This window comes from Stomoxys calcitrans, chromosome 1 (assembly GCF_963082655.1).
Source record: "Stomoxys calcitrans chromosome 1, idStoCalc2.1, whole genome shotgun sequence".
Lineage (NCBI taxonomy): Eukaryota > Metazoa > Arthropoda > Insecta > Diptera > Muscidae > Stomoxys > Stomoxys calcitrans.
The window spans coordinates 94,314,051-94,327,303 of record NC_081552.1 but is presented as its reverse complement, the minus strand read 5'-3'; the positions used below and the strand labels follow the sequence as shown (position 1 = coordinate 94,327,303).

At 37.6% G+C, this 13,253-nt stretch overlaps 1 protein-coding gene across 2 annotated transcripts in view; it reads left to right on the top strand.

Annotated features, from left to right (window-relative positions):
* Window positions 1-13,253, top strand: part of LOC106095086 (heparan sulfate 2-O-sulfotransferase pipe-like) — a 507,727-nt gene that overhangs the window by 391,728 nt on the left and 102,746 nt on the right. The gene's annotated exons all lie outside the window — the stretch shown is intronic.

The window sequence follows — 13,253 nt, the reverse complement described above, 5'->3', positions numbered from 1 at the left end:
TATATATATATATATATTTATATATATATATATATATATATATATATATATATATATCCTTGTTCGTCCCGACATTCTTAATCGATTTCGCCATATCCTTCCGTCTGTCGAAAGCACGCTAGTTTCTAGTTAATGTTTTGATATAGTTCCCATATAAACCGATTTGCACGTGATATTTTGTTAGACTTACAATAACTGTACCAAGTATCAAATCGGTCCATTACCCGATATAGCAGCCATATAAGCCAATCTCTCAATTTGACTTCTTGAACCTCTATAGGACGCAAATAAGTTCTGAACGTGTTTTTTTTTTCATAAATTGTCATAGCACCAATCTATTTAAAAAACTCATTCGAAGAACCATGCGATCCATGATGGAGGGAATGCAAGATTCGGCTCGCCCGAACTTACGTGCTCTAACTTGTTAACTTAACTTGCTAACTTAAGTAACTTCTTCCAAATGGAAAGAATCGGCCTAGTCTCACCATCAAAATGAATATCACCAAGTTTTGAAGGATTTTAACGAAAACTGGAAAGAAATTGCCAGACAACATATGGATTTGCTCACAGTCGACACGCCACTACCAGACGTTTCTTAGCTTTCCGAGGGCTATCATCAATGCCCTAGTAAAGTTCTATAAGCTTCCGCCTCTCGGACCTATTTGTTTGTTTTGTTAATACTTGATTTTTTTGGATGAATGTTAGTATTAGTTTACGTACAAATCTAAATTAAATTTAGCCGAAAGTGCAATTTATTTGTCCATTAGCTAGCAAATCCACTAGCTTGTCATATGAAACAGACCAGTTACCACTATGCAGGGCCGTTGCTCTGTCAACTTGTTTCCTATATACTGTAATGGAAAAAATGATAGGGGCAACAGTTACTAAGAATAATATTGCACAAAAAGAGTAAGAAAATATGACTACCACTGTATAAGGTTAATCCTGAGTATTCGTACACATGTTGGGCTTTGAACGGCGATCTTAAATTTGATATTAAATTTTATTTAATTTGAGGATACTCGATATGGTGATTTTTTCGGTAAATTCACTTGGAAATATAATAGAGACACTTATCGAAACGTTGTAATTAGTTACAGTTTGTCCACTTTTTGTAACTTAAAATGTAAAAGGAGAGAAAAACAAATGGTTACCACTTAGTCAAATGCTTAATTGCAATATTCAGTTAATTAAAGCATTAGCAACCCAAAATGGTTCTCGAAGTTCACACAACTCAAGAAGAGAAAACAAGTAAGAACGTGCTAAGTTCGGCCGGGCCGAATCTTATATGCCCTCCACTATAGATCGCATTTGTCGAGTTCTATATGTGATATCTTCTTTTAGACGATCATAGAATATTGAATAAGAACTGTAATGCTGTTGGAGCTATATCAAGTTATAGTCCGATTCGGACCATAAATGAATGCTGAACATTGTAAAAGCCATCGTGTAATATTTCAGGTCATTCGGATAAGAATTGCGCCTTGCAAGAAGCAAAATCGGGAGATAGGTTTACATGGGAGCTGTATCAAGCTATTGATCGATTCCAACCATATTGGACACGTATGATGAAAGTCATGAGAGAAGCCGTTATACAAAATTTCAGTCAAATCGGACGAGAATTGCGCCCTCTAGGGGCTCAAGAAGTCAAGAACCAAGATCTGTTTATATGGCAGCTATATCAAAACATGGACCGATTAAAACCATACTTAGCGTAGTTGTTGGAAGTGCTATCAAAACACTACGTGCAAAACTTAAAGACCCAAGATCGGTTTATATGGCAGCTATATCAAAACAAGGACCGATTTGGCCCAATTACAATACCAACCGACCTACACTAATAAAAAGTATTTGTGCAAAATTTTAAGCGGCTAGCTTTACTCCTTCGGAAGTTAGCGAGCTTTCGACAGACAGACGAACGGACGGGCATGGCTAGATCGACTTAAAATGACACGACGATCAAGAATATATATACTTTATGGGGTCTTAGTCGCATATTTCGAGGTGTTACAAACAGAATGACGAAATCAGTATACCCCCATCCTATGGTGGAGGGTATAAAAACATATAAAACCGATAAGAAAGGTTTTCAATAAGGTTTAGGTCGCATGATCGTAGGTCCCTATATAATCGTAAGCATCCGTAGAAGGCTTTGAAACATGGTTGCCTCTCATTGATGATTTGTGGGAGTTTTTCTGTAACTGGCTCTTATACTATTTTCTGGATTAGGACAAATTGTATGTTGTGGATTACAAGGAAATCTTAGTTAATAAGAATATAGATTAGGTAATATAGAATATAGATTATAATCTTTCCTTTGGTTATTATATGTTTTTTTCACAAAATTAAGTCACTTTTAACAAGTGACTACCGGAAAAATCTCCATAACGAGTATCCGTGAATTATATAAAATGTAATATCAAATTTAAATTCACCATTCAAAGCCCTACATGTCTACGAATAATAAGGGTTATCCTTATACAGAGGTAATCCTGTTTTCTTACTCTTTTTGTGCAATGTTATTCTTAGTAACTGTTGTCCTTATTATATAGTATATATAGGTGTCGCACTGCAGCATGCTGTTCGAACTCCGATTGGAGGTCCCTTATCATTGACCTCAAACTTGAATCGGACAGCATTTCTTAAGAAGTAAGACCCAGATCCTTAATGAAATGTTCAAATTTGCAGGAAGATATGCTGTGTACTATAAGGTTGACCGCAATTAAACTTTCCGATGAATGTCTATATTTACTCTATAACTGTTATTCGGTCTTGTTCCCAATTTTCCAATTTAGGTTCTCTCAAAATTTTAAGATTTTGCCCTCATTTATTTCCGGGAGCAAATAAGTGTCCCTAAAAGATCAAGAACTTCTGGGTAATACAAGAGCACAATTGTTTGCAAAAGTATTAAGCTATACCCTAATTTAATGATAAAATTTGTTGGAAACTTTGAAGTAGCTTGGTAACCTCACTTGCGAAATGCTGAGTTCATAGGTTTTTATCAGGATTTCTTTATACTAATTTTATATAATTTTTGTTTTGTTGCTCTCTAAGAAAGGTTTCGGGAATTTCAAATTTATTTCTTTATTTCTTAAAGACTTCAAAGCTTATCTTTATAGAGAAAAATCAACATTCTTCATCACATCCTGGAATTGTGTTCACAATAAGTACACCACTTTAACAATGTCCTTTATTTCATTTCTGTTATTCCCAGTATGAGGACTTGAACACAAAGGATCTGAATAAAACCCATACCGCTGAACGTGATGTAATTTTGTTCACTCAAATTCCCCGTACAGGCAGTGCTTCAATGAAGGATTTATTGAAAGATTTATCGGAAATAAATGATTTTTCAGCCTATTCCAATGATGAACCGCCCAGGCCTTACATGAATAGAAACATAAAAAAGGAAGAGGAATTTCTAACAAACTTCTTTGACTTGGAGGGCTATTTTTCATATTCGGAGCATAGATATTGGCTTAATTTTACACCATACGATTTGCCCAGGCCCATTTATTTAAGCATGATACGTGATCCCATACAAAAAGTTATGAGCGCATATTATGAAGAAAGGCACCCATTTGTATTTAACAGTCAATTGAAGAAAAATCCTGATTCTAAAATACCCCCAAAACCTTACTTCGATACAAGTTTTAATGATTGTGTAGATGTGGGTAAACATCCATCATGTCGTTTCGAATCAAAGGCCTTCTACAATAAGGATTGGCGTCGTTTGGCAATGCATTTTTGTGGAGAAAAAGATGTCTGCAAGTATGTAACTATACTCTTTTCTTTAAAACTATTAATTTTTTTCATTGGATGGGAAGGAAAATATATAGGAAACTGAAAAATTTTGAAGTTTTAATAGTTATAATATTGTTTTTTTAGTCGGGCCAAGGACAAAAAAGAACCATAGAAGTAGATTCACTGTATTCAAGTTGATTCTTTGTATTTATCTGTGTTAAACTATCCTAAAGTGTATGCTAGTATTTCTGTGAAAAGATTAACATCAGCATTCATAAAACTTAATGTAGATTTCAAATAGGTTTATTTTACGGATTTCCTTTATAAAACTGTCAAATAAACCTATTAGGGCCTCATAAAGATTTGTGAATAAGGCTATTAAAGTATCACGGCCTAATTCTCAAACCTTAGTGTAGATTTGAAATAGGTTTATTTGACAGATTTCCTTTATAGAATTGCCAAATAAACCTATTTTTTGTGAATAAGGCCGTCAATTTATAACAGTCTCCCCAAATGCCTAATATCGATTTATTATACCCCATATTGCTATTATTCTATAAACTGTTGACTTATACTCAAAAACCCTCATAGTTTGGGGACATTTCTCTCAGGATTATGCTAGTTTTATACACCTATGTGAGATATTATATCATTCCTTTCGCATTACATACATATAATATTCATCTACAGGCGGCGCCAGAGAAACTTACTTATTTGAAAGGTTAATTAAATCAAAAGTACTTCCGTTATTGTTTTAATTCTTTATTTATTTGAGAATACAATATCCTAATTTTTTTTCATGCAGTCTTGACAATGACATCGGGTTACTGGTAAACCCCATTGGGCATACACTAATTAAGTCGATTTTTGACATTCGCGTCCACTCTTTGCAGCATATCAATCGGTTTGTTGGCAATAGCGATGGGGATGTTGTTCTTGAGGTGTGCAATGGTCTGTGGTCGATCGACATAAGCCGCGGATTATGAAATCGCACAGACTCAAATGTGGAAGCGTTCTGTTCATTGGCGATCGCCTCTGAAATTGGAGAGACTCTCGGGGAACTGTTGTCGCAACAAATTTAGTGACTCTCGTGGTGTGTGTGCTGTGGCTTGATCTTGCTGAAATCACACGTTTCTAACGTTCCTTTCTTCGAGGCTTGAAAGAAAAAATTCCTCGATCATTTTCCTTTAACCAGCTACATTCAAAAAACTAAAGATGCTCTAGACAGCGAAGGCCCGCTGCGTCCTAGACCAGAGAATGATGACATTTGACTAGAAAGAGAAACAAACTTTGGGGCTTCCGACTTCCTCCCCGCCCAACGGGTTTTTTGAAACAAGTAAGTTTCTCTGGCGCACCCTTCACAAAACTTTGAAGTGCGATGAAGGTGATCATCGTAAAATTCTAATATTATCCGGTTAGATTAACCACATCCATGTTTCAATCTGTTCTTCTGGCTATTGTATCACCATACAATATTTACAAATTTTGATATTCAGCTGATGTTTTGTACATATGTATTCGTTATTGTTTGATTTCACTCGCAGATAAGTAGATTTCCCAAATAAATGTTTTTAACCGTATTTTTAACCGTCCTTCCGAAACTTAAAACAATGAATTTTATTTGGCCACTTCATAACTGTAGCGAAAATAGCCTAGGATGGATCATGTTTCGATATAGCTGCCATATAGGCCGATCTCCGGATTCAGGGTCTTCATCTCATGGAAAGGCGTATTTTGGTCCTATTTCGATGACTTATATAACAGGGTTAGAAGTCTCGATATACATACATGCCGAATAAATGTCACATCGGATCAGATTTAAATATAGCTCGTATTTAAATCGATCTCCTGATTTAACTATGTTGCATTATATATTATTATAGCCCCCATTTAGACCAATTTCCATATTTTCCTTCTTAAAGGCATACCTATGTACCCTTCAACAAAGGTTGGGCGTATACTATTCCGTTTGTCACTCATCGAAATAATGAACGCAAACCCAAAAACGTAAGCATATTCTTGATCGTCTTGACATTCTAGGTCTATTTAGCCAAGTCCGTCAGCTTTAACATGGCAAAGTACCCCACAAATATCGCCAGCATTTGGAGTGGATAACCACCGTTTAAAATTTTTTCTTATGTTCTCGCCAAGATTCGAACCCAGCCGTTCAGCGTCATACGCAGACATGCTAACCTCTGCGCTACGGAGCCTCCAAACCTGATCTGCCATATAAACCTATCCCCCGATTTGACTTCATGAGCCTCCGTATTGGGTGAAATTTTGCACGGTACGTTCCGATGGCTGTGCCAAGCATGGTCCAAATCGGTTTATAACATAATCGCCCGATTTGACTTCTTGAGCCGCTAGAGGGCGCAATCACTGTACGATTTGGCTGAAACTATGAACGTGGTATATTTGTATGACTTCCAACTGCCATGACAAGTACGGTTCACATCGGTCTACGATTTGATTTAACTCCCATATATTTGAACAAGTAAAAGCGTGCTAAGTTCGGCCGGGCCGAATCTTATATACCCTCCACCTTGGATCGCATTTGTCGAGTTCTTTTCCCGGCATCTCTTCTTAGGCAAAAAAGGATATAAGAAAAGAGTTGCTCTGCTATTAAAACGATATCAAGATATGGTCCGGTTCGGACCACAATTAAATTATATGTTGGAGACCTGTGTAAAATTTCAGCCAATTCGTATAAGAATTGCGCCCAATGGGGCTCACGAAGTAAAATAGAGAGAACGATTTATATGGGATCTGTATCGGGCTATAGACCGATTCAGCCCATAATAAACACGTTTGTTGATGGTCATGAGAGGATCCGTCGTTCAAAATTTCAGGCATATCGGATAATAATTGCGACCTCTAGGGGTCAAGAAGTCAAGATCCAAGATCGGTTTATATGGCAGCTATATCAGGTTATGAACCGATTTGAACCTTATTTGACACAGTTGTTGAAAGTAAAAATAAAATACGTCATGCAAAATTTCAGCCAAATCGGATAGGAATTGCGCCCTCTAAAAGCTCAAGAAGTCAAATCCCCAGATCTGTTTATATGACAGCTATATCAGGTTATGGACCGATTTCAACCATACTTGGCACAGTTGTTGGATATCATAACAAAACACGTCGTGCGAAATTCCATTCCATTCGGATAAGAATTGCGCCCTCTAGAGGCTCAAGAAGTCAAGACCCAAGATCGGTTTATATGGCAGCTATATCAGGTTATGGGCCGATTTAAACCATACTTGGCACAGTTGTTGGGTATCATAACAAAACACGTCGTGCGAAATTCCATTCCATTCGGATAAGAATTGCGCCCTCTAGAGGGTCAAGAAGTCAAGACCCAAGATCGGTTTATATGGCAGCTATATCAGGTTATGAACCGATTTGAACCATACTTGGCGCAGTTGTTGGATATCATAACAAAACACGTCGTGCAAAATTTCATTCCAATCGGATAAGAATTGCGCACTCTAGAGGCTCAAGAAGTCAAGACCCAAGATCGGTTTATATGGCAGCTATATCAAAACATGGACCGATATGGCCCATTTACAATACCAACCGACCTACACTAATAAGAAGTATTTGTGCAAAATTTCAAGCGGCTAGCTTTACTCCTTCGGAAGTTAGCGTGCTTTCGACAGACAGACGGACGGACGGACGGACGGACGGACGGACGGACGGACGGACGGACGGACGGACAGACGGACGGACGGACGGACGGACGGACGGACGGACAGACGGACGGACATGGCTAGATCGACATAAAATGTCGCGACGATCAAGAATATATATACTTTATGGGGTCTCAGACGAATATTTCGAGTAGTTACAAACAGAATGACGAAATTAGTATACCCCCCATCTTATGGTGGAGGGTATAAAAAGTGATTAAAAGCACTTGTCACATGCTATCCATTGTGGAGAGAAGGAATATACAAAATTTGGCCAGGCCGAACTTAACGCGCTTGTTTATATTTCTTCTTAGTTATATTAAAACCAATATGTATAGCGCACACCAATTTTAAAGGCACATTATTCCAAATGCAGATGTTGGTTTCATATCATGATTTTGCACATATCCAAATATCGATTTCAGATTCGTACGCTGCTCTCATATTGTATTGATCGGGATAAGCGGTTAAGGCTGACTTGTATACAATAGCCCCAAATGTCACTGCAAAATTCGTATTCTAATAACACAACCCAACTTATTAAAATTTTTAAGGAGCTAAAGCTTAGCTGTATTTTGTTCCTAAAATTTGAAGCGAATTTGGGTCTACAGATAATTGGTTTAAAATTTTGACCAAACCTCTTTCTTTTGAGTAGCATATTGTCCCGATCGATTTACATACTGACTTGAGAAATTTCTGAAGGGATGGGAAATCCCCCCACCCCCACACCCCAAGCCCGGCACCGAATAACTTATGAGCATCACACAGGCCGAAACATTGAGCTGCAATCTGTGTGGTGTTTTTCGTTATCACGAAAAGCTTAGCTGGGAGCTACCGGGCGCGTCCACAGGTTTCGAATAGTGGAATCTCCAAATCTACATGCAAACGTGGCTACAACAACAACTAAGCCCAAAAATTTGAAATCAGATTCGTTCTATACTTTCTTTCTTCATCCCATATTTGAAGTGTTTTTTGGGGGAGGGTCGACTCCCACCCAAAATGTTTATAACCGTTTCTACTCCAAAAAAACCCTTTTATATAAGATCCATATCCTTCCGTTCGGTCCTTTTCCCCATTCAACGGGCTTTAAAGGCACCCTGACCCTAAGCCTCAACTTTCAATGTCAACTTAATACCTTTCACTTGGCAGCCAAATACCTTTCACTTGGCAGCCATATCACTCGATCACTTTAATATCAGTGTAGGGGGTTTTTCTGGGAGACGTTAATCTAGGTTGCTTGACCCCAAATTCTTCACCAAAGTCGTGATTTTAAATTTCCCTAAGAGTACAAACCAAATTTGAACATCAACAGCCTAAGTTTTCTCGCTAATCCATATTGATTGCCTCGATCACTTTAATATCAGTTTAGGCGTTTTTTCTGGGAGACGTTAACCTGGGTTGCTTGACCCCAAATTCTTTACCAAAGTCGTGTTTTTGAATTTCCCTAAGAGTACAAACCAAATTTGAACGTCAACAGCCTAAGTTTTCTCGCTAATCTTTACTTAAATATTTGTGGGCAAACTTGCAAAGTTTTATATTAATTTAAGCCATTAACTCGCAAATGCTTCCATATGTCAAAATTTTAATTTAAAATAAATGGATTGTAGTGAAAAATAAAATGGAATGGAAGGGAAGGAACTCTTGCGGCTTAGAAAAATTAAATTTTTTAGGCTTATGATAGAGCAACTTTTTTAAAATTGGTTCTAGAGAGTCACACAGGGAGTTTTAAGTAATGAAATAATTTGATTAAATCTATGAGAGTTGGAAAGTAAACAAGCTTCTTTGCAAAACTTCTTGAAAATTTCAACATCTTTAGTCCCTAATTTTATTAAAAAAGATCCTTTCTTAAACTTGAATTTTTCTGCTAACTAATTTGAATTTATTGAAGCTTAATGCTTACTTCCCTTTAATTTTTTGAAAATTGTAATTTCAAGCTAAAGCTTATGCATTGCTTCTGAAAATTTCTAAACAAAAACTTTTGGGTGTTCTTCTTTTTTTCTCCTTTCCGAAAGCTTTACACACTGAAAGCTAAATATCTGAACAACACCGTAGTAGCAGGCAAAGAAGCTTTGATTTTCAATCGTTTGGAAAAAGTTGGTTCCCAATCCCTAATGACTCTGATAAGCCAGCTGTCGAAAGTCAACAATTTTACTGCATATGTTAATAATAATGATGCCTTAACACGCACCATCTATCCTGAAGACGAGGAAGAAGCCATAGCTGAAGAAATCAATGATGTCGAAGGTGCTATGTCTTATGTGGAACATTTCAATTGGCTTAATTTCACCAAATATGGTATGCCTAAACCTGTGTATATTAATCTGGTACGCCATCCCATTCAAAAGGTCATAAGCGCCTATTATTATATACGGCATCCAGCTGTCTATGGCTACTATTTGAAAAGAGGCAGTCGAAAATTGGAACCCAAAGAGTATTTTGATACCAGCTTCAATGATTGCGTGAAAGCGGCAAAAATCCCAGATTGCAAATTTGAACCAGATGTCCAGAATTTCAATGATTGGCGTTTATTTTCATTGTATTTCTGTGGTAACAACCCAGTGTGCAAGTAAGCTGAATACTTTCTATGATTCGTAGTTGAACATGGATTGGGGAGGTTGTATTTATTTTGCAAAAATCCTTTGATTTCGGCTAATAATTCACCGTTGGATGTCGTATTGAAAATAGAACATTTAATGCTGTGAGATATTAAGGTTTTTAGATCTATTTATACGGAACAATGATCTTGTATAATATCCACATATCGGGTACGAACTACGCCTTCCTGGTTTATGCCTTCTAATGTCTCAAGAAGGCAAGTGCAGGAGAAGACCTGCAAAGTAGACAGTAAGTGTATGGTTAAAACTTCCGCAATTCTTAGGTATTCCAAGAAAAAACCTTTTCCGCCGAGCCATTTTTTATACCCACCACCGAACTATAGGCTATATTCATTTTGTCATTCCGTTTGCAACACACCGAAATATCCATTTCCGACCCTATAAAGTATATATATACTTGATCGTCGTAAACATCTAAGACGATCTAGTCATATCCGTCCGTCTATCTGTTGAAATCCCGCTACGGTCTTAAGAAATAGAGATATTGAGATGAAACTTTTCACTAATTTATTTTTTCGTCAGAAAAATCTACGACGATCTGTACATGTCCTTTTTTTATACCCTCCACCATAAGATGGGGGGTATACTAATTTCGTCATTCTGTTTGTAACTACTCGAAATATTCGTCTGAGACCCCATAAAGTATATATATTCTTGATCGTCGCGACATTTTATGTCGATCTAGCCATGTCCGTCCGTCCGTCGTCCGTCCGTCCGTCCGTCCGTCCGTCCGTCCGTCCGTCCGTCCGTCTGTCTGTCGAAAGCACGCTAACTTCCGAAGGAGTAAAGCTAGCCGCTTGAAATTTTGCACAAATACTTCTTATTAGTGTAGGTCGGTTGGTATTGTAAATGGGCCATATCGGTCCATGTTTTGATATAGCTGCCATATAAACCGATCTTGGGTCTTGACTTCTTGAGCCTCTAGAGTGCGCAATTCTTATCCGATTGGAATGAAATTTTGCACGACGTGTTTTGTTATGATATCCAACAACTGCGCCAAGTATGGTTCAAATCGGTTCATAACCTGATATAGCTGCCATATAAACCGATCTTGGGTCTTGACTTCTTGACCCTCTAGAGGGCGCAATTCTTATCCGAATGGAATGGAATTTCGCACGACGTGTTTTGTTATGATACCCAACAACTGTGCCAAGTATGGTTTAAATCGGCCCATAACCTGATATAGCTGCCATATAAACCGATCTTGGGTCTTGACTTCTTGAGCCTCTAGAGGGCGCAATTCTTATCCGAATGGAATGGAATTTCGCACGACGTGTTTTGTTATGATATCCAACAACTGTGCCAAGTATGGTTGAAATCGGTCCATAACCTGATATAGCTGTCATATAAACAGATCTGGGGATTTGACTTCTTGAGCTTTTAGAGGGCGCAATTCCTATCCGATTTGGCTGAAATTTTGCATGACGTATTTTATTTTTACTTTCAACAACTGTGTCAAATAAGGTTCAAATCGGTTCATAACCTGATATAGCTGCCATATAAACCGATCTTGGATCTTGACTTCTTGACCCCTAGAGGTCGCAATTATTATCCGATATGCCTGAAATTTTGTACGACGGATCCTCTCATGACCATCAACAAACGTGTTTATTATGGGCTGAATCGGTCTATAGCCCGATACAGATCCCATATAAATCGTTCTCTCTATTTTACTTCGTGAGCCCCATTGGGCGCAATTCTTATACGAATTGGCTGAAATTTTACACAGGTCTCCAACATATAATTTAATTGTGGTCCGAACCGGACCATATCTTGATATCGTTTTAATAGCAGAGCAACTCTTTTCTTATATCCTTTTTTGCCTAAGAAGAGATGCCGGGAAAAGAACTCGACAAATGCGATCCAAGGTGGAGGGTATATAAGATTCGGCCCGGCCGAACTTAGCACGCTTTTACTTGTTTTTTTATACATTCGCACCGAGTATGGTCTACATCGGTATTTGGATATGCTGCCAAATAAACCGATCTTTCGATTAAAGTTCTTGGGCCCATAAAAGGCGTATTTGTTAATAGATTTAGCTGAATTTTGGCACAATGAGTTTTGTCAGGCCTCTCGATGTTAAAACCAAATATGGATCCATCGGACTATATTTGGATATAGCTGCCATATGTATCGATCTCCCGATTTAAGTCACCGGGACCATAAAAAGCGCAATTATAAGCCGATTTCGCTTTGGAACAGTGAGCTGGATTACGTCCTTCAACATCTTTTTTCAATACCGACCTCCCGATTTAAGGTGTTCGACCCATAAAAGGTGTAAATGGTGCATTTTTTACCGGACTTAACATAAAGGGATTAATATGTGCAGTCAATCGAACAAATTTACGTACACATGGGTCTAGCAAATAAAATAGCTATATTCCCACCATTGAGACCGTTGCCACCGTTGGAGGCCACCGTGGAGCAGAGGTTAGCATATCCGCCTATGACGCCGTACATCAACAAAACATTCAGCGTTTTGTTGATGTACTTATTAATGCTGGCTACATTTGAAAGGTATCCTGCCATGTCAAAACTTCTTTACCAAGTGGTGTCGTTGAGCTTAAACTTTAATCAGACTGCACTCGTTAATATGAGAGATTGTCTCCTATTCCCTAGTGGAATGTTTGTAATATATAGATATTTAATTTTTGTAGGACTGAACTTCAATGGAATATAGACCATTTCACATATAACCGGATTCCACGACGTTAAATTCATGAAAAGGTACAAATTTAGCGAAAAGCCTAAAATTGTCAGAAAATCATATCAAAAAAGTTTACGTGCATTAAGTAAGTTCATAATTATTTTTTGAAAACTAAAAAAGTTTTACATAACTTTTGTATTTCGTGGGCCCTCTTTCGATGCGGCAATTGCTCCTAATCGTCGATTCACGTTTTTAACCACAAGTTGGGTGTCGATTTCCCCTGTACAGACTCACTTTTCTCATAAAGAAGATTTTAGGCCTTCTTTAGATGAAATCTCTTGTTTTTGGACCCTTTTTCGAATAATGCACTTTTGTATATTGGATTTATGCCAGATGCTTTTACGGGATTAAAGTTACAATAACTTCATTATCATTCTCGAACTCCATAAGTCAACGGTTGGTTGAAAATAAAATTTGTTTCAATTATGCCAGGTTTTTTCCACACTTGGTTCCAAATTGTTACTGGATAAGTCAGATTAGATTAAGAAGTACGTTTATCCA